The sequence below is a fragment of the Platalea leucorodia genome, assembly GCF_965183815.1.
Source record: "Platalea leucorodia genome assembly, chromosome: 8".
Lineage (NCBI taxonomy): Eukaryota > Metazoa > Chordata > Aves > Pelecaniformes > Threskiornithidae > Platalea > Platalea leucorodia.
Window position 1 is genome coordinate 23,908,031 of NC_138830.1, and position 22,155 is coordinate 23,930,185.

At 43.5% G+C, this 22,155-nt stretch overlaps 1 protein-coding gene across 1 annotated transcript in view; it reads left to right on the forward strand.

The window, feature by feature from the left end:
* Positions 1-2,864: 2,864 nt before the first annotated feature.
* PIK3CB (phosphatidylinositol-4,5-bisphosphate 3-kinase catalytic subunit beta) overlaps positions 2,865-22,155 on the forward strand; it is a 106,547-nt gene continuing 87,256 nt past the window's right edge. The window contains exon 1 of the mRNA XM_082320853.1: positions 2,865-2,938. The gene's annotated coding sequence lies outside the window, so the exon portion shown is untranslated. The remainder of the gene's footprint in view (positions 2,939-22,155) is intronic.

Sequence of the window (22,155 nt, forward strand, 5' to 3'; positions counted from 1 at the left end):
AGGCGATGCTTAGGTGCCGCAACCGTGTTCAGCAGATGGGGAACAGCCTTACTTGGAGAGCATCATCTGCGCAGGGACAGCTGATGGAGGGTGGAAGAAGTGAAGTACTAGCCATGCTCTGTGGGAGGAAATCAGAAGTTTGGATTAAGGAACTGTCTTAGGGACGCTCAGTGGAGAATTAGAGCCAGCAGTGCCTTTGCTGCTGGTTGTTCTCTGGGATTTTTAAGTTGACACAGTAGCTCCCTTTGTGTAGGTGGAATTGTTCTGGTTCATACTGGGGTGTTGAAAGGAAGTAGAGTCCTTTCAAAGCATGGTTTAACCTAGAGATGCCATAAAAGCTGCTGACAAAGTGCTGTCAAAAGTCAGTCATGGAGAGTGATACCTCACTCAAAATCTGTCAATTCTGATGCACATATAAACTCAAAAGCACCAGCAGTCTCTGAGACTTGCTGGTGGTAAACACTTCACAAGCTCCTGACTGAAATTGTTTCTCCTAGTTGTTCCTTCTCAGCTGCTTATAGGGTTTTCATCACAGCTGCTGTTGATTTATATAGGTGTCAGGATAGGCACCTGAATTTAGATTATTAAATGACCACTACCAGATACAGAAGTGAGTACTGGTTCTTCCGTGCTGAAAGAAACCAACAGGATCTATTCTTTTTCCTTTAAGAAGGCAGTTGTTACGGAGAAGTCACAAGTACATTGGGAAAAGAAGGAAAAAGCTCTGTTTTAGCCTGGATTAGTTCACTCATCCCATTTGTCCCAGTGAGACAGAAGCTTGCAACAGTGGAAGGGAGGGGGCGACGCAGAGAGCACAACGAGTGGGCAAGGGAAGGTGGTGTCGTCTTGTCCTGTGGGTTTATGCCAGATAAAGTTTTGACTGAACTCTGGCTTTATCCTTTCTATGACTCCAGGTGGAAGCTGCATGTACAGAGTGCCCCGAAGCCCTTCTCCCTGTGGAAGGGTGATGTTGCACTATGGTAATGTAACTGGTAGGCAGGGAGGTTTGTTCAAGGGGAGGCGGACCAGCACCCTGCAAGAAATGGCAAGGAAGCTACTGCTACCTGTATTTTGTTCTTGGTCGGTGAGGAGGGAGGGCTTTGCTTGTTCCAGGGGACAGGGGGAGGGAAGAGCTTTGGCACTGAGGATCTGCAAAGCAAACCCATGAGCACAGGCTCCAGAGGAGCCTGGAAAAGGAAGCTCCAGGTGGAGGCAGCTTTGGGTTCCTTTGTTTTGTGACATTGGCTTTCCTGCCCTGCTCAGACCCCTATTTGTGACCAGCACAGCTATAGGAGAGGGTTTGGAATTGCTGTTGTTCATTGCAAGCTATTGCCCATATCAAGCATTAAAAGAATGTCAGGCTTAACAAATATAATGTTGCTGCATTTTTAGTGTATTTGTCAACTTTGTACGTTTGAAAATTTTCATTAAACCTTCCTCCAAGTACTAAAATTTACAAGAGACCAGTAACCCAAATTCTTCCGCTGACAAACACTATTCTCGCTGCTTGTGACAGCCTATAAAACAGGAATATGAGGTTCAACTTGCCCTGTGGGATGTCCCAATCCTCCTGCAATGGCATTTTTTTAGATTCAGGCTTTTCTTAGAAGCCACGTTTGCCTTTGGTCCCCAGGATTGAGGCTACCCCTTCTGTGGGGGTTGCTTACTGTCCTCCTCTCAGCTCATCAGTTGCCTCATGTCTCCTAGCAGACACTCTCTGGTCTTCCCACCAAATACAGCCTGCAGCCCGCAGTGGCAGACCTTTGTGCTCTACCACCTGACACACTGCCAAACGTGATGGCTGGATCTGCACCGCTGTGAACACTACACCTGAAGTTACAGGTTTTGACTTATTAAAACACCATCTCCCAAGCGGTGGCCCAAAACCTGGTGGCTGTGTTGCTGGTGAAGGTTGGCACAAGATGCTATTGAAGTGCAGAGGAGAGTGCTTCGAGTGAAGGTGTTTTGATGACTGGCTGGAGATTAGCAAGTGTCTGTATCGGCTGTGGGTAGCTGGTTACTGCTGGTACCTGAAAAATGTCTTGCAGGGTGGTGCCTGCGGGATGGCGTGTGTCAGCCTGAGGGGCTGACAAAGGGCTCCTGTGTGGATTTTGTGGTGGTCAGAGGCCTGTGGTGCACGTGGTGTTTGTGGCTGGCACCGTGGATGGGTGGCTAGATGCACCACCACGAGACCTGGCTGGGAGCAGGAGGCGTGGGATGGCAAGGCTGCAGTGCCCTCGGTTGGCCGTGGCAGACCTGGGCCCTGCGTGCCCCGGCAGTGTCACGTATTACCTGGTCCTTTCCAGCCAGTTCCTCTGGGGGAATTGGAGGCTGGTGCTCAATGGACCAGCAGATTTTATTGCAATACTTGTCTTTCCTGAGGGAAGGAGACAAAGGGGGAGAGAGCGAGGAATAGCTGGGTAGCATTTAGCATGACTCAATGTTTTACTACGAAGTGCAAAGTCGTGGCTGAAAACATCACGCTTGTAAACTCAGGGGGCTGGCCTGCCCTCCTGCCCAGGGCGAAGGTAGCTTGCCCTCCTGCCCAGGGCGAAGGTAGCTTGCCCTCCTGGGGCACCCGCAGGGCTGGGTACGGCGGTGGCACGCAGGCGGAGCTGCCGCTGGGCTCCCTTCTGGCCTGGGGTGCTGGAGGCAGGCGGCGGTGCTCCGGGAAAGTGGTGATGCCCGGGGAAAAGAGGGAACTGGCCCGAAGCCCTGGGGGGAGCAGGGTGCCGGGAGCCCCGCCGCAGCCCGGGCTACCCAGCGGCAAATAACCTTTCGGTCTGAACGTGCCTTGGCGCCGGGGCCGGGCCGAGGAAGAGGAGGAGGGAGAGGCGGAGGAGGCCGGTCGGCCCCGGGGTGGGGCGGGCTGCCGGGCAGCCTGGGCCGGGGACGCCCTGTCGGTGCGGGCCTGCGGGAGCCCCGCCAGCACAGCCGGGTAGGACAGCGAGCCGTGTTTCTTCTTTATTTCGCTTTTTACCTTTCCCCCGACCCCTTCCCAGGACCGAGAGCCCCGCGGCGGCCGCTGGCCCGTCCCGGAGCCCGCCGGGCGCTGCGATCCGGGGCGCGGCGGGCGGCTTCCCGTCCCGGCGGGGTTCTGCCGCGGGCAGGGCGGGAGGGCGGCTGCACCGCGCCGCTCAGCGCTCCGCGGCGGAGGATCGCTGGGACGGGGGTGCTCCGCGCCGGGACGCCGAGGAAGAGCCCGGGCTGAGGGTCCGGGACAGCCCGGTCCTCCGCCGCGGCAGCGCCCGGCCGGGCATCGGCTCCTGCGCTGGCAGAGCTGAGCTCCTCCCTGCTCCAGCTTACTGGCAGCGGCTCCGTCCCGGCTCCTGGCTGTGCGGGCTCCGGTGTGGTCCCCTCCCTCCCGCTGGCGCCTGCGACTTTTGCGTTTTGCGAGAAGCTCCTCTGTCCCACTTCAGCGGATGCTGGTTGAGCGGCTTCCCAGCCCTTCGCGGTGGGGCGGCCCCAGGAGGAGAGTCCCACCTCCCTGGAGGTGCTTGTGGGGTCTCTTCCCATTTTCCGAGGGCGGGGGATGAGAAGAGGGGTTAAGATTGAAAAAGATCAGATGCTGCTGCATCAAAAAGAAACCAGGAAAAAAAGAAAAAAGAAAAAAGAATCAAAACTGCCAAGGAGATGTGACTACGGAGGCTAATTTACCAGAAAGCAATGGGAACAGGGCTTGTAGTAGGGAAATTTCAAACCCCAGGAAGGTCTGGCAGCTGCTGGGAGTGGGGAAGTGTGGCTGGCAGCGTGTCTGAGGCTAACACCTCCTGCCTGCCAGCATGTGTCAGACCCTTTAGCGTGCTAATGGGAAGAATTCACCAATTAAACAACATTTCATCTTTTTTTTTACTTAAATGTTTTCCATGTGTGCTGTCCTGAACGGTAACCTCAAATTTTTTTAATGATGTAAAGCATTAATGTTGCCTGACTTCTGTAGCAAGGTGTTTTCCTTAGCTGTGATTAATCACCCTGTTTTTCTATTCCAATTAAGCTGCTCACTTGGTACTCAGACAATCAGCATCTAGTTGTATGAGCTGGTCTCAGAATTATCAGCGAGTTTGTCCCTCAGATTGGATTCGTGGTAGACCAGAGGTATTTTCAGTTTCAGGCTATTGTATTTTCCTGACAATTGTAACATGCGGGAAGTTACTTGAGTCAATGACCTGTTAAAGCATGAGCAGGCTGGGAGGGGTCTGATAAGAGTGGAGCCTTGATTGCATACACATACGTGCACTGGGTTTTACTTTTTGCAGACATTACATCCTGTAAGAGAGCTCAGACAACTACTGAGGCACTATGGGCTATCCGTTGCCCTCGCGTCAGAGTCTATGTTAAATGTTTGAATGCGATGTTCCAGTAATAGTTTTTGTACATTAAACACAAAGATCAGTGAGTTAATCTTTGACGTTGTCAGGGCGATGCACAACGTTCCCTGGTGAGCTTAGTCCCTTTTGGCAATAAGAGTGGACAGGGACTGGAGCTGAGGTGCTTGAGGAGGGGAAGAAATGGAGGAGGAACAGCTAACTACTTGCACCTCCCAAGCATGGGAAGAGTCTTGCCAGTGCCGGGCTGTGGCTCCTGTTGGTGGGGCCTCGTGTGTCCTGGTGTAATTGGCTCCATCTTTAGCAGTAGGGGCTACAAGGGTGCCCAGAAATGGTGAGGAACAGACCTGATCACCAAATATATTATTTTGCAGAAAATTTTAAAGCAAAGCATATTACTTTTGCCAACACTTGCAGTATATCTTTTTAAAGTTTTGATTGACAGCTTTGACTCAACTGCAGACTGGCTTCCCTGGCTGGGCTGTATCTCCCCAGTTGTGTCATCACCTCCCCTTTGGGTGATCTCACGCCGCCTCGTGGGAGATGTGCTCTGGCGGGCGCGTCCAGGGCGACTGACCCACAGCTCCAGTGAGGCACTGCTTCAAAACCAAGTTTTTGTTGAAAAACAAAAGATGGTATATCTTGTGTTTTTAGAAATAAAATACTAGACAGAGTGAGTGCTTTTAGTGGAAAGCTTTTTTTTTCCCCCCCTGGAGAAAGCCACAATTTTCAGTAGAAAAACATCGTGAAGTGAGTTTTTTGAGCAGCCCCAGGCAGCTGTTATTAAGATCCAATATTAATGGAGGCATGAGAAATGAATGCAGTCGATCTTGTCCGTTTCTTGCCTCGACAGCATCCATGAGTGAAACGCTGACTGCCACGTCATCCTGGTGTGGCACTTTCTTCCCTAAGAGTAGGTGGCCTGTATAAATCTTTATGCTTCGCTCCAAAAGCCTGTGTGGTGTATGTGGTAATACTAGTTCCTTTCATGCCTTGGTGGATTTTGTACTGTTTGTACACTAGTTGCCTAGTTCCTAGGCTAACAGAGCAGTGAGTAGCCAGGTTTATTTTCCATGTTTTTAAGGCATATATGAAAGTTTTTAGGGCCTGGGAGTTCTGCTGGGATGCTGTGTGCTGTACCAAGTGCTGTTTTCAGGGAAAAATGCTATGAGCAGGTTCTAAATGTTATGACTGTGGATGCCATGTTCCAAATAGCGGATCTTATTTTCTTCCTTGCGTAATATTTCTCTAAGTTGGTGGTGAATTTTAGCAAAACTTTTCTGCCCTGTCCTGCAGGAATCACATTTAAATCCGTCAGACAGCGTGGCTGGGAACCTTCCTCTACAACATCTGGGTATGAGCAGTGCTGGAAACAGGATCCTTGGCAAAAATGAACCTTGTCTCTGAACCATTGTGGTTTTTCTAATGGGATCAGTTTGCCACCTGCATCTCTCTGGGGTGTGACTTTATTTTAGAGATATTGTAAATGTATAAACAACCTTCTGACCTTCCTCACTTCCATCTTTTGCTTTATTCTCTGTTTCCTTCTCTTCCTCTTCATCCTCTCTCACAGTCCTGTGTCCTTGCAGACATTCCTTATTGCTGGCTTGAGACATTACCAATTGACCATTGTTTCACAGCTGCCTCACACAAGAGGAGGAAAGAGCTTGCGTAGTGAGACGGATAGCCTTCACGGTTTCAGGAGCACCCCCTAAATATCACAATCAGCTAAGCTCTCATTTTTTTTGAAGGCATCACAGTACCCTGGTTCTCACCCTCTGACTCCTGAGCATTTGTGGTGGCTCAGCAGAGCTCAGTGGTGGAACACCTGTGTGTATACATGGAATCAGCTTCTCCATTTCATGAACAGAATGGACTTTAATAAAGAGTTGTGAACAGTGAGACCAGAATTCTTCAGTGACACTGTGATCCAGGAGCTCAATTATCCTTGACAGGGTAATGCTGAGAGAGAGAGGTTTATTATTACTTTTCATGGAAGTTTCTTGGATATAAGGAGTTTGTGTTCAAGGCCTGAATATTTGGGATTTTTTTTTTTTAATTAATTGTAATCAGTCAAAACAACATTGGCACTGAAGCTGCTGTGGGAAGGTTGTTTGTGAACTATTAATTATTTTCAGTCTACTTGGCATAACATGAAGGATTATTAACATAACCAGTCTTGCAGGTGATGATAAATTCAACAAGCATTACTGCTACTTTTTAAAGAGGCTGGTGTCATTATTATTAATCTTTTACATAGATGCCTTCTTCCAGCTGACACAAATTCCTTTTAGAGCTGACCTAAACCTTGTAATTTGCCAGGAATTTAGGATAGTTTTTTATTTAAAATACAATTTCCCCCCTTACTTAATGTAGTGACCAAACCCAGGACTTCCATTTTGTCTTGTAGAAAGCAAAACATCATGACATTAGGTCAACATTACAAAGTTACCTTACATTAAATTGTGTGTCTTACCAATCCATCTTAAGAGGAAGATGATGTCTGTTAAATCACAGGATAATTTTTGTCTTCTCCTTCAATTAAACACCTTCCCTCACCAATATGGCCAGGAGGAAAATTGTTTTCAGTTGTTCCTATATATTTACTTTCAATTTTGAGTATAAGTGTAGCAGCCTGAATCACAGAGGCCAGACTGGGAATGGACTTAATGTTGGTGAAGAGGATATGTACACTTTGGACCAACTTGCACTTCTGATCTACCTACAGCCTCCTTTGTCAGGTTACTCACAGCTCTGACATAGTATTGTCAGCATATGTGTAAGCATTAAATTGTTTTTCGTGGCTTTGATGGACATTTGTTTTGGTGAATATTAGTTTCTTGCTGGAACTAGTATCCAGGTTGAAATGAAAGACCAGCTGTGTAATCTTACTCATTTTACTGCTTCCATTGCATGTATTCAGGTCATTTCCAAGCGCGCGCGTGCTCTGCGATACCATACTATATTGACTACTAAAGTGCCCTGTGGGTTCCATGGCGTTTGAAAATGGAGCAATAAAACATAAATTCATGAGAAAATAACATAATAATGTGAATACCTATCTATTATATCTACTGAAATGTAGGCGTGAGAAAAGTTAGCCTTCTAACAGTCTAAATGGAGAGCTACTTGTGTGCATCTGTAGGAAAGAAAGAAAAATAAAGTCATGCCTGCCACAGCATTAGTTTTATTAATAGTAGATATCTCTAGCCTTTCCCTCAGTGAGCGGGTGTGGTGATGGTATATCTGTAGTTAAAGGAAATTAATCTGTTCTTGGTTTAGTTACTCGCTTGTTTTGGGGCATCAGATGAGTGAGGGTCACTTCATATAGTTAGAAGTACTCAGGTTGTTTTATAATGAGAGCACTACTCTTCTGATGAAAACATACCTTTCAGTATCCCACCCTTCCAGCTCTTTTATCAGTGACTTACTGAACTTCCCCTAGTCTAAACAGAGTTTTGGTGCTGCTATTTGTATTAGTTATTTTCATTGTAGACACAATTTTTTTTTTTTTAGTTCCACTGAAATCTGCCCTGTGTTGTTCTTTTGATACGGATGACTTTGTGGAGCTTGAAATAAGCTGTCATGAAAAATATTGTTTATCCTAAGCTGAACTTAAACATGGCCTTAGTGCTCAGAGCAGAGTGTGCAGGGCATACCCTACGAGCAGTAATGACATGCGTCATCTCCACATGTCCCTAAGTCCTTCTGCTTCCAATTAGATAGACAGAAATGTGTAGCAATGTAAATAATTGCTTATATCCCTTTTTTCTACATGCCTCCACAATTAAAATGCTGCAGACAAGTAAATATTAAAAAGGAATGTATATTTCTTGTCTTGACTTTTAACTCAAGTAACATTTCAATGGCAAAGAAATTTCTATCCTGCCATTCATCTTTTATGATGTGGTCCAGCAAGGAACAGTGTAAACTGTATTTAAAAATACCAATTATAGAGAACAAAGAGATGGCTGATAGAAGCTGGTGTTGTCAGTACACATTACAGGGCTCCTTCAGGCGTACAGGTGATGTCAGAAGTCAGCCAAGTGTCCTCTCAACTTTGTTTCTTAAAATACAGATTCAGATTAATTTCCTTTGCCCTATAACTGAGCTCTCAAAGTGATGGTACCTTCCTCAGAAGGGCTCAAACTTTAGTTAGTACTGCAGGGAACTTTCTTATGAATGACCTAAGTGACTTTTATAGTCCTCCTTTCAATTTTTTTACTTGCTTGCCTTTTTTTCAGATTTTTCAGTTGCATGTTTTACTTACTGTATTTGCGCTCTGGTTGTGGTGAGCGAGATGGGAACACGGAAATCCCAGTTCTCGTGTTCCCCAGCTGCCGCGCGAGCGTGTCGTAGCTCCACCTGTGGTGGCAGGCACTTCCTGTTGTAGAAGATTAATTAGAGTTGAGTAACTCTGAGTTCCTCTAAAAGAAACGATTTTCCTTTCCTGTATGGCAAGGGAGATCGCAATCTTCTGAGGCTGTAAACTTGTTCATACCTACCAATAAAGCAGTTAGTGCCATTTAGAGATACCTAACTGTCTGGTTTCAATTCTGTGCTGTTCATGGATGTAAATCTGAGTAGCTGCTCTGGCTTCCTTTACCTCTTTTAGAGGTTGTCCTTGTAGCCAGATTTTTTCATCCAGCTAGAAGTTTGTGTCTCACTCCCATTATCTCTTCTTTCCAAGTCAAAAGTCGCTATCTGTATTCGACAGCATCTCAGAAAACGACTGCCCTGGTTGACTTCAAAACTTTAATTCAGCAAGTGCGCAAAAGTGGTTTCTAATATAGCTGCCCAGTTTGCATGGCCCTAAGTATTCATGTGGGAACAGTTTTCACTTGTTTTCTTTCTTTCTTTTTTTCTTTTCTTTTTTCTTCCCCCCTGTGCAGCTGGTCGAATGGCTAGCGCTTCTGCCTCACTCAGCTTATCCTGGTCTAGTTCCAAAAGTCAGAGGGTGAGGAGATGGCCTTTTTCCTAGGGAATTTTGCCTCTGACAATTTTTCTCATTCATGTCTACTGCATTGAATTGGTGTATTTCTTCCCTTGTTATGAAGTATATTTGAACATAGCTTGCTTAGGAGAGCTAGGTTCTGGCTTCGTACTCATTTTGTTGGGATACAATTGGATGTGTGGTACCATTTGGTTTGAATATTGACATCTGGGTTCACATGCACCGCTTGTCCTCGTCCCCTAGAGTTGCACTGTCAGAACTGCAATACAGTTAGCCTTGCTGTACCAACGTCTGAGGAAGCTGAAGGAGCTGGCAGTGACCGTGTTCCTGTAAGACTGTCTGCCTTTCATAGCGGGGTGAGGACATAACATATAAAGAAGGCAGTGCTAAAGCCTTCTGATCCAAAACAGGACCTAGCAGACAGATGAGGCACCTGCAAAGGGAAGCAGTGGGGACACGTGCTGGGCTTGTTTTCTGAAACACATCCAGGTGATAAGTGAACGAGGAAGAAGACTCTTCCCACACGGTTCTGCCTGAAGCTCAGTTGCCTTTGCTAGCCTGGGCTTCCACAGAGATGCTCGGCTTCTCAGGCAGTGACCGGTGGCAGAGGTGCTGCGGACAGCCAGCGCTCAGGCTGCAGACCGAAAGCAGTTTCTCTCTCTGAAGCTCTACAGATTTGTGAAACCACACTGTAGTAACGGAAGCACGTGGCACACAGGGGATGGTCTTATTTTCTTCACCTCTAAAATACAAGCAAGTATAAGTCCCATTAGTGAATATTCTGTTACTACAGTTATTTTGAGGCAGTTACAGGGGGGCACAGGCAGATTGGTTAAGATAAAATAACTGAGCCAGAACCTCCAGCAAGGCTGATGAGTTCAGATGTGCCCTGAGAAGGCAGCCCTGTCCCTTGGGATTTCTGGCACAGTTGTGTAGTTGGGGTTTCTGCGTACTTCCTAGAACTAAAAAATTAGAAACAATCCTAGATAGTTTAAGCTGCATCTGTTACTGGCTTCTGCCAATGTAGTTTGATCGCTTTGCTTTAAACTGGGAACACTCAGAACAGGTAACACCATAATTTTAAGCAGTCTTAGGTTTTGCTGTTTGTTTTTGTTTTTTCCTCCTGTGCTTTTTATTAATGGCTTGTTTCAGGGAGGCAAGATGGGAAGGCCTTTTCATAACTAGGAATGGCCAGATTTCCAAAATGCCGGAACTTGGTGTGTCATATCTCTGAATCCAACACATGGCTACAAGTGAACATGAAGTCAAGATGCAGTAGGATGGGAAGAGTGGAGAGACATGGGACACAAAGGGATAAGAGGAAGAAAAAAATAAAGGGCACAGTGTATCATCCAAAACGAATAGGAGAATGTGGAGAGAAGGGAAGGAGTTCATGAGGGACATTGAGATTTTTAATTTTGTTTCTAATTTAGGCACAAGCTATAAAAATATATGTATTCATATATCTCACATGAGTTGCTTTGAAGGCTAGTAAGATTTTCCATGAATAAAACTCTTTGTTCCTCTCTCTGACCTGTCATACTCAATCTTTTGAAATAGTTACGATTTGGCAGCAACTGTAAGAAGATATTTGAACTGGTCTCCTGATTCCACCCTAGCATCCAGAACTAACACACCAATCAGTGATTAATAAAAGCTGTAAGAAACAAGCAACTTGGTCTGCATGTGCCATGGACACATAACTTATTGGAAGTGGCAGGGCAGCAGAATGAGATGTTGTCCAGTTATGTTTTCAATAGATCTCATCAAGCCCAGATCTATCATTGTTGATTTGACACTACTGTTGATTTGAGATTAAGAAAGAAAATAATTCTTAACAAACACTTGGGAAATACTGTTCAAGAGATGTAATTTTTCTCCCCCTCCTGCTCTATGTCTAGGTGGAATTTTGGCCACAAACCAGACTTTTGTCTGTTTTTTCCACCAAGTACTTCATTTGTCTCATGCAGTTTTAAGGAGTTAGACTAAAAGATGTCAGCTCAGCTAGAGAGCATTTTTTTGATCTAATGTAATAAAAATCATTTGATACCGATTTTAAAACTCACACTGACAAAAATTGGAAAAATAACTTGACAAATGACAGGCCTCTGCCAAATAAGTTTGAAAAGGTCACACTCAGCCAGCCAGTTTGGAGAAACACTGTGGAAAGAAATTGAGTTAAGCTAGTTCTTTAATAAATTTCCCCTTAATACCATTACAATGTACATCAGATAGGAAAAACTGAAAGGAAAAAGGTGAATTTGAAACCTTGGAAAATCATAGTCAACTAGATGGAAAGGCTATAAACAGATGGGATGAACTGGAAAAGGGCAAAATGTACAGAACCTGATGTGCGCTGAGCGCAGACTGGTTTGGAAAGATGGTGGAACTCAGCAGGATTGCTCATGTGTGTAAGGTTACACATGCGGGTGTTTGGAATCGATCGCTACAGACCCAGAGTGTGAAACAAATTGTGATTTTCTGTGCATTAAGAAGGCAGATTGCTAATTAAGATACTCAGTATTTCAGTATCTGTCAAAGAACTTGAATGAAGCAACCGCAGTAATGCAGAACTGGCAATAAACTTGCTATACTGGCATTCATTTGTAGTCCTCTGACTTTAGTAGCCTTAAATCTAATCCTAATGCATTTGTGTGTCATCATTTGCTAAGTGCAAAGCACTTTGCTAATATGCAGATTAGTTGTTTGCTACTGAGTGAATCGGTCATGTGTTATCAGCTGCAACAGCATATTCCCATCAGCACGAAATGCAGGTGGAAGAGAGAACTCATTTTTAGTGTAAATACTGGGAGGAGCAATGTTACGGTAGCTGGGATTTCTGATAGTCTACAGGCAATGCTACAGGTGCACCCAGTATGTCATAAAACTTGCATGTGGTCTCTGAATATGTGTGCTTGAATGTTAAGAGTTATCTTCCTGGGGGTGTGATTTATTCAGAGTTTGCCCAGAAGGTTTTACTTCAAAATGCTTGGTTTCAGGCAAGATGTGTAGCATGGGACACTGGTTTGTCCTTTTAAGCGACGCTACAAAAGTGCCTTTCAGGTATATCGTAGCAGGGTGTGGAAAAACAGTATTACATTATTAGAGTATTCAGCATGCTGACAGTGCTGGAAGGGGCCGGCCCCCGGAGGAGTTATTACCAGCTGTAATGAGAAATACAAAACATCTTTTGTGGAGTCTCCCTACATTATTATTCTAATTCAGGGTTTACACAGTGCAAGAGCCCCACTTCTTTATCAGATACTAATTAGGGTCTGTTCATATGTTTTCATCTTTTCAGGGAGGTTATCACCTGATCTGTAACAACTTGAAATAATCAGTTTTTTAATAGAGTTCATATGGCCAAATCACTATAGAACTGCATATCTGTTCCCTCAGCTGTCATCGTGGGGGAAGGAGAGAAAACAACAAAAGAAAATCATGCTCAGTTTTTCAAGGTATATTTATGGTAAATAATAATTTAGCTGAGTATCATCAATTCTTAGATGTGCGTAGAATGATTAAGCCACAAAGTGTAATGGCATATTCTTTGACAGAAAACCTGACATCCTAAACAGGACCTCACTTTCCATATCTATGTGTCTGTCTTTTTAACATCTATCTGTGAAAAATGGTAGTTTGAGACGTGACTAAGATTAGAAGAGATAAGGCACGCATCTCTCTAATACTTTACTCAAGACTTTTTCTCAAAGGAATATTTAGCATTAGAGTAAAGATTTAAAGGCTAAGTATACATTTTGAAGTTAAATTATTAAAGGAAAACACTAATGTTAAATTATAGTGTTTTAAGAGGTTATTTTGGATATGTTATATGAAGAAATTGGCATGGGATGGTTTTTAAGTTTACAGGCAGTATTTTATGAATAGAGACTTTTTTTTTTCACTACCGTGTAGAGATTTCTTTTTCTGTATTGTAGCCATTCTAGGTATTGGATCCATTTGTCGTTAATGGTGCTTGAGAACAAAGATGGCATTTTTAAGGTGCATGAGAGCTGACACTTGATGCTTTTTGCTGTTGTGAAACATCCCTCTAGTCCACACTATAGTTGATTGACCCTAACTGGAAGTTGTACTTGGCAGAAGAAATTTTAAATATAGTTTAATGGCAAGATAAAGATGTGTTCGAAGTTTCAGTTGAAATGATTCTGTGTTTGTACCAGTTGTATGGTGGCATTAGAGATGCTGTTGGATTTGCATGGGATGGTTAAAGGCAGTGTGCTCTCATTCAATGGCATTACATCACTGCTTTGCTTTAGCAGCTCACTGTAGTTTAAGATATGGATCACTGCAGCTGAAATAGGCTTGCCAAAGTCCTCTACTTGAAGCTTTGTGAGTTAGTGTACAGTAGTAAGGATGCAGATCTATGGGTAGACAGGTATGTAAACATTTCCATATGCCAAATGTGCATGGGCTCTCATTATTATCCAGTCTTGGCCTTCCGTAGTCACTGTTACCTGCCGGATGATGAGTCTGCTCCCAGCTCCTTGGCGGAATGTGGTATACAGGACTCGTGCAAAGCAGGCTAGGAGGCTGTGCTGCTGCGCAGGGGCTGCTGTAGTCCCGCCAGACATTGCTTTATAACAACAAGATTATGGTGGATGTCAGGCTGAGGTCTGCCATTTCTTTCATGTATTGAAAGATAGAAGGCCAAATTGCTGTGAAGTTGCAGGGAGGTGTGGATTATATACATCTATATGTGCATGCAATGTGCACACCAATAAGCCCCCTCAGGAAAGCCCCTCTTCTCTCTGTCTGCAGTACCGTGTCCTGCTTCATCCCATGCACTGCCGGTGCGGAGCCTGCAGCAGACACCTGCCTCTTCCCTGGGACCCTGTAGAGATGTCTCTGGGCAAGAGCGGGGGGGACACGCTTCTTGCTTGCAGATGGTGGCGGGGAGAACGGAGAGTGCAAATGCATTTCTTTTGCTGTCATCACATTCCTCCCTGTATAGGGAGTTTATACCTGAGCTTTGGTGCCCTGAGTGCCCTGACTGAAAAATAAACAGCTTTTCAGTTGGATATAATTTCTTGAAAAGTCTAGAAGCCGCTGGTCTTTCTGAAAGTCCACTTAGCCCTGACAGTAACATTCTTAGAAGTCTGGAAATCAGTAGTTTTATTAGTCTTTCACCAAAAAAGGTTATTTCACAGTATAAAGAATTAAGAATGCAGTGAGTTACTCTTTCTTAGGGAAGCACCAGTGGCTAGCCAAAACTTTCTCCAAAGGTATTTGCGGATGGTTTGGTCTTTCCAATAGTTCCTCTTCTGTAGGGGAAGTAAAAGCAGCAGGGAAGTAGCATTCAAAAACCTTTCTTCAAAACACTCCTTACTGAGCATGGGCATTCCTGTAATAGCTATAATGCAATCATTAACTCATTGCTGCATTGCTGGAAACAATTTTCTGAGCAGGACAGGCTCGTTCTGGTATGGTTTTTGCTTTGTGCCTGTCCTGATCAGTCCAGACATAAAAATAGGCCCGCATCAGTTACTGAGGTGTGCACAATAGTTTTTGTGTTATTGTGATCTGATTTTGCCATGGTGGCCATAATTTCTGTTTCCCTGTGCTTTATTTTCTTTGAACAGTCACTGATACCAGTGCTGCAGTTACCATACAGAGGTTGGGAGCTTACTAAGAGCTGGTGGCCTTGGGGTTGGGAGCTGTGATACTCAGCACCGCTAACCCATTACTTCTCATACAAATGTGGGAGATCAGGCAAAAAAAGGCTGCTGCTGTAAACGGGGGGTAAGAGAGGGCTTGGAGGAGGTTGTTCTCTGGTATTTCTGCTTTCCATATATTGCCCAAACAGGAGCACATTTCTTACTAGTTACAGGTTGTCTCTGGGAGCAGTCTTGTTGCAACTCGGTAATGAAGCCCAGGGAAACTGATTTCACTTTAAGACAGTCTTCCAAAAAGTTGTATTGGAGCCAGATGATCAGTAAACATGAAAACAGGTTATTAATCTCCTGTTCTTTGGATGTTCGTGTGTCTTGTTATGCCACAAGACTCCGTGTGGAGCATTGCTTATGAACTCCTATCAAAACCACATTAAAACCCAGTGTTAACTTGCCACACTTTCAGCTTGGAAGATCAGTTGAGCTTTTTCCTTTTCAATCATCTCTATGTACTGAGAAAGATTTTTCAGGATCAGTGAGACCCTTGGCTCGAAGTAATGTTTAGTGCTGCCAGTGTCATGTCCTCAGTTGGGCTGCAAGTTTGATTGCCGGGAAAACGATTAATTTATGTGAAGGAGAACAATCCAACTCGCCCCACAGCTCTCAGCCCTGTGCAGCTAACAGACATTAAAAGAAATAATTTATACTTGGAAGAAGTTACAGAAAATGCATGACTTTACCTTCCTACTTAAGGAAAGGTTAAGAGGTCTGTCCAAAGGTTAAGAGGTCTGTTCAAAGTTTTTGCCCAAGCACTTTTCAGAGTGGAACTTGGTGTTGTTTCCTGGGAGCTCCTCAGATATTTGACCCTAGGTCAGTCGCTCCTACAGAAAACCCTTTCAGAAAGTACAAATTCCAGTGGAAAATCCCAGAAATTTCCTTGGGCAGTTCTCCTTTGGGACTAATGGTTCTCAGTCTCGCTGAGGTGATTCAAGAGCCCATCTTCATCCCAGTGATGTTTTAGCTTTTAAGCCCATTCGCTTTTGGTTAGTTGGCTCAGAACTGCATTTGCTCCTGTTGTGGAGTGTCACAGATGGTAAAGGAAAAGGAATTACTGGCATACGCTGTGCAAACAGTGTGCATGCCTAAAGTGATACTAAATTCCAAGGGGATTTCCTCTACCAGATTGAAAAGGACCGTGGCTTCCCAACACTGTGCTCTCACACCCTTGGGAAAAAATATGTGAAAATACATAATCTCAGAATTGGGGAGGGAAGGAATATTGTTGGAAAATTCATGATGGGAAGACAAGGGTTCATATAAAACATTCTTGGTGGTATGAGAAGAACCCAGCTTGTTTCCGATTGGAATTTATCATTTGTCCTCAAATGTATTACCAGAACTGTAATATTTTCGGAACATCAGGTTACCCCATTGAATAGGCTATAAGGCCAATAAGAGACTTTCAGAGAAGTACATCTCTGAGTAAGGCTTCATTAGGTAAGTTTTCAAAGGTTTTAAAATCTATATTGGGAGATAGGGGACGAGGAAGATTCCAGTCAGTGATTGGTAGGAAATGCTTCATTAATATTAAGCTTTAGGTGCAGAAGAACTGAGGAAGTTGTTTTTCAACTATCACAGAGGGAAGCAGTACCAGTTAAGCCAAGGCCTGCAGCAGAAACATTTACTGGAAATGTTTACATGTTACTTAATACCTTCACATGCATTATTCAACTTGTGTAATATCAGCTGGGGTGGAGCTGGGAGGAATGGCTTTGCAGAAGAGTTTGTTTGCTCCCCATGGAACATTTTCCTTAGCATAGCTACCTTCTTTGGCAATGAGATACATTCCAGGGATAAAAAAAATGCTCTTCAGCCACATTTTTATGAACTGCTGGAATGTGTTCTCTTGCAAAGGTGACCTAACCTTGTCCAGACAGCTAGCCCCTCTCTGAGCAGCGATATCCTGTCAGTCAGTCTTCACTGTAGAGCAGAATTGCAACAAAAGCCCCCTACGAGCCCCCTCCAAGCAGGAGAGCTACAGACTACATGGTGGTGCCATGTAAATGGATCCACTGCTCACACTGGAAATGAAAGCCCACTTTCCCTCTCAGAGGCGTGCGCAGCAAGCGCTGTCTCCTGAGCAAACCATGGAAGCATGTGCTTCAGTTTTCCTGATGTGTCTAAAGGACCTTCTGAACTGCAGCCAAATTGACTGCATGTTGAGAAAAAGGCAAGAAGAGTTCATCTGCTCATATTAACAATACCACAGTGATATAGCAAAGGAGATGGGAAGGAGAAGTAGATGGGGAAGTGTGAAGTTAAGCTGGCATCTCTCTGCTTCCTTCTGTGTTTACTTAGCATCCACACAGTAATTTCATGATTCACCTGCTGAATGATTTGTTTCGCTGACAAAGCTGTGATAAATAGAGACTTGGCATCATTTGCCTAGTTGTTTAATCTAAAGGCGTATGAGTCATATAAATGAAGCTTTCAGACGACTTGTGATAGATTGCCCGACAGAGTGGGTGAGAGAGACACAGATTTTGATTTGGTTAATCAATACGTGGAAACATTGTAAAAAGAGATATAGCACAAAGCCTGGAGTTTTTGAAATAGTAAGGAGGCAGGCTTAGTTTGTTAGTTTTGAGAGTAATAATAATACACTTTTCCTCTTCTGCTGCAACAATCTTTTTTTTTTTTTTTTTTTTGATGGCATCTAGCCAGATTCAGTAAGGTTAGCTATTGAGGACTAAAAATGAATCTGATGCGTATGTAGCTCGAAGAAACTGTCTAAAATTCTAATTCCTAGAAATAAAATGAGTCTTCCTGATTCGGGATGACTGGATTGTCTAGCAACAAATGGTTGTGCGGAGTATCGCTTCAAACTATGTACTGGCATCTTAGGAGTATTCCCGGAATCTCTCCTGCATTGGTTGTGCAGTGCCTGTTAATAACAATTCGTGGGAGCTGTTCTGAAATGTGTCAGAGTGCAGGTTTCTCTGAGGGTAGGACTCATGGCTCCTGATCATGGGAAGTTAAATTAATAAAAGTGTTAGATGAAAGCGTTACTGCTTATTCCAGCAGAGCACTGAATATTCTTGGTTCTTGCTGATTTCAGTGTGTCTTAGTGACTGTTTGCACTGATCTTAGTGTAGAAGAACAGTTTTATAGCAAAAGAAACATTGATATGATTAGATACTCATAAATTAGTATTAGAGAGGTTTCTAGACACTTGAGACATCCTTAATAAGAAATCTATAAATGCCTTCTGTATTTTTTATAGTCCTTTTAAAATAGACGATCATAAGTAGTATTAAAATTGTAACACATTCACCAAAGAGAAGAAGTTCAAATCTGAGATTTTAAATAGGGATTCAAAAGAACAGTCCATTTGTGAGTAAGAATTGATATTTTGAGGAATGGTGTTGCATGTAATATTTGTTATTTTTCTTGTGCTTATTGATTTTTAAAGTTCAACCTGAACTTTTTCAGTTTACCCTGATACGTAGGTACAGATACGTAGGTACAGCTTTCTAGTAGTGTGTAACGTCAATGGGATTAAAGTGATCATGTTTTTCCATGGGCTAGTGAAATGTTAATGCAGTACCTGTGTTTTATGGTAGCAATAATATAACACATTTGCTCTTATTTCTTTCTTTGGTTTGCACATGACATGTAACTTGTGTGAGATAAAGAAAGATTTGTTTTTGAGCAAGTCTTTTGTGGTTCGCAAATGGCACGTGGCCAAATTCAGAAGGGATGTTCACTGTGTACTGCAGGTCAGTAAATGTATTTGACTCAAAGGGTGACCACATCAGTGTAGTTTAGGGGCTAAAGACTGTGTTTTCTCTCTTATGGCAGTTCTACACAAAATGAAGTCTTGCTAATCCTGATTTACACCATTGTGACTGGACAATGAGCTTCTCTAAGCAAAGTTGACAAAACATCAGTTCAAAGTCTTCTGCAAGGCCAAATTCAGAAATAACACAGCATATTTCATATCCGTAGTCATTAAAAAGTGTGATAGACTCAATAGTGTTTGTGATCATTGTTCATTTTCACAGTGTTACATCCATTCTGTTATCAGAATAGCCTTAACAAAAAGGCCAGCTAGAAAATAAACATGTAAAGAAGGTGGGAAAGATACGGGTTTCTTTAAACCATTTGTGTTCCAGTTCCCGTAATGAATCTCTTCCTAGTCTTTGCCTCTGGCTGAGAATAGTAATATACCATTAACCCAAGAGAGGTAAAACATGCTGCGCTGTGCTTGGAAGGGTGTCAGAAACTCCTCCTGTAGGGATGAGAAGCTATTTTATTGCCTTTTCAGTTGTTGGACAGTCTAATCCTAGTAAGCATTTTAGCAAAATGGAACTACTAAAGTAATTGTGAAGCCTGATGTTTGATTTTCGTAATTAGCATATTGCAAATATGAACTGCTAATAGAGCTGTATTGAGGCAGGTACAGCAGCTATTACAATTGAAGTGCTATCTAACACATTACAACCTGCTGGACATTGAAGCCTATTTTTAGTAAAAGAATAAATAAGCCAGCTGTGCCCTACTTTTTGTCAAGATGTGTCATGGGATCTTTATATTTGATTAGAAAAGTCAGCAGAAATAACACAAGGGAACTCAGTGTCTCATCTAAAAACTGGCAATTCTAACAATCCAGTGCTGCTTTTTATTACAAAAATATGTTAATATTGGGTATGAGGTCAGACACATAAAGTGGGCAGAGGAGATAATAGCTGGTGGGAGACTTGCCTGTGTGGTGTGTGAGGTTACATGTGGACAGAATTCCTAGTTCCATTAGGCACTAGCTATTCAAGATGCTTTTGATGAAAGAAGTTATTTTGTATTGATGAGTGGAACTATTTTTGCGAAATCTGTGTTAGGAAACTGGAAAAATGAAAAACTATGTAGAGATAAAGAAAGACGTAGCAGCAAAGTCAGATGGCCGCCTCAGGATGCTGTTGATCTTTGTAAAGATCTTACTCTTCCTAACTCTAAGCAATTTTTTTGAGCTTCACTGGCTGATGTAATACAGATGGCCACGCACCTCATGAACAAGCTGTCTTGTAAAGTGTGGCCATACCCAGAAACCTCCGTTTGCCATGAACAGATGCAGAAAATAAGCAACCCCATATACATTTGCTATAGTATGGAATCAGTGACAGCTAAGTACTTTGAACCAGTTTCTCTACAGATAAGTGATATAAAAAAATGCTGCTTTATTATAATAGAATTGGGATAAATTGATCAAGAATGCCACCATTTAAAAGTATCTGCCTAAGAGCTCCCGATCATGGGGTTTCTGTGATTTGCAAGCAATACGACGATGTGCCTTCTAGGTGTGGATTTACAGGGTAGGGTAGGGAGTGTTCAGCTCCCAACTCTTACTGGCACACTTGCAGCCTCAGTACAGAGGGACTCCCCTTTCCAATTCCCCCAGTCCACGGCCCAGATTTAGGGAGCCCGAGAGCAGCAGTCGTGCTCTGTGGGATCGCAAGCAAAGCCAGAAGGAGAGCTTTGGTGGGTTAAGGCCTCTCTCCAGCTGGGACCTGCTGCTGGATGCCAGCTCACGCAGCCTGCCGGAGCGGGGAAAAGGGGAAGGAGCGGAGCCCACGCGTTGACAGCAGGGCTCTGTCTGGCCTGGCGGGTGAATCAGCTGACGCGCTGGTACTTCTGGTGCGTTACAGCAGCCAGGGGAGGTCAGGGAGGTTGAGGAAGAGGCCTTCTATTTTAGGTGGCTTTATGTCATTTAAGTTAGGCTTAAAATTTTAAAATGAGAGGCCTCGGACACTGAATTCAGAACGGGGAACAGAACAGTGAAGTGCCAGGATGCTGAATATTTGGGTATCAGTGCTGCTGGCTATTTGCTGTAGATAACAGAGCGGTTTGCCTCTCTGGCTCCTGTACGTATGCTGTAAGGTCTCAGAGAACTTTTCCACTGAATTTTACACGTTAAATAACTTGGTTTAGCAAAGCAGTGTTAAAAGCTGTTTGTTCTTGCTGCAGGCTGTGGCTTCATTAGCCAAATTCAGCATCCGTTTTGTCCGACATCTGCATTTGCGGTCTGGTACTGAATGTCACTCAGTCCATTATTTGTTGCTGCCTCCCCCTTCACCGGAGTCAGTGTAAGAAACAAAGAGAAGCTTATTATAGACACACACGCTGGTGCAAGCGCAGGAGAAGAGACCAACGTACGGTACAGAACACCTTTGAGGGAACAGTATGCTTACAAAATTGAGGTAGCGAGTTACGCTGAGTTTTTCACCGTGCCATTAGCACTTTATCGGTGCACCCTGAGAGGCCCTAATGGCAATGGCCAGCTTTGGTTTCACAGGTTGGTCTAACATCTGCAGAGATGGGGAAGGTCCCATCCAGCAGGCCAGCTTTTATTTATCAGCTGAGACTGTTACAGGATCATGCTATCCGCATACTGTATCTTCTCTATCATGTCATGCATACATGTTGTAGTACTTTAACCTAGTGCATGAAATCATGTATAGACTTAATAAATGTACTTTTAACATACAAAATTCCTTGGGAATCTCTTAGTATTTCCTTCTTAGGGGATTAAATGTAGACTGTGACAGTTAAACCTGATTCTTGTGATTTATTTTTTCTAAACAGATGGCTTGAAATAGTCACGCCAAAATTATTCGCTTGCTTATTAACATCTCTTAAATTTCAGTGACTAATGAGAGATTCTGTCCCCCAGATGGTAACAACCTACTACCTTAGGCAACGGGAAACCTTTTTTTCTAGCATAGATGAAGGAGGGGCTTAAAATGGGAGATGAAAGTTTTGTTAATTCCAGATAAGCTATTTTTTGAATGTTATAATCCAAACTGGCTTTCCTCTAGTGACTACTTAGGAGACTGTCATGTTATTTTTCATACACAAGATGTTCTAAAGCCTTTTATTTGGATGACAGTAGGTAGCACACTGACAAAGGAATGACCATGAGCTGTAGAGTGACCATTATTCTCTCTACCATTGCTCACGCAGTTTTGAATATAACTTTTTTTAAGAAAAGAAATACTCATGACAGATTCTCGTGTTATTCTGTATTCACCACAAAACGTTCCTGTGCATTAACTACCCAAAGCTGATTTGGTTTGTAGATGTTGCCGTTGTATCACAGTGTCAGACGCTAGCAAGTTGCTATGAGCATTTAAGTTTTGTAATAAATGATTTGTAAGCATCTCCTGCCCAGTATTCAGTCGCGTTCTGGATCATT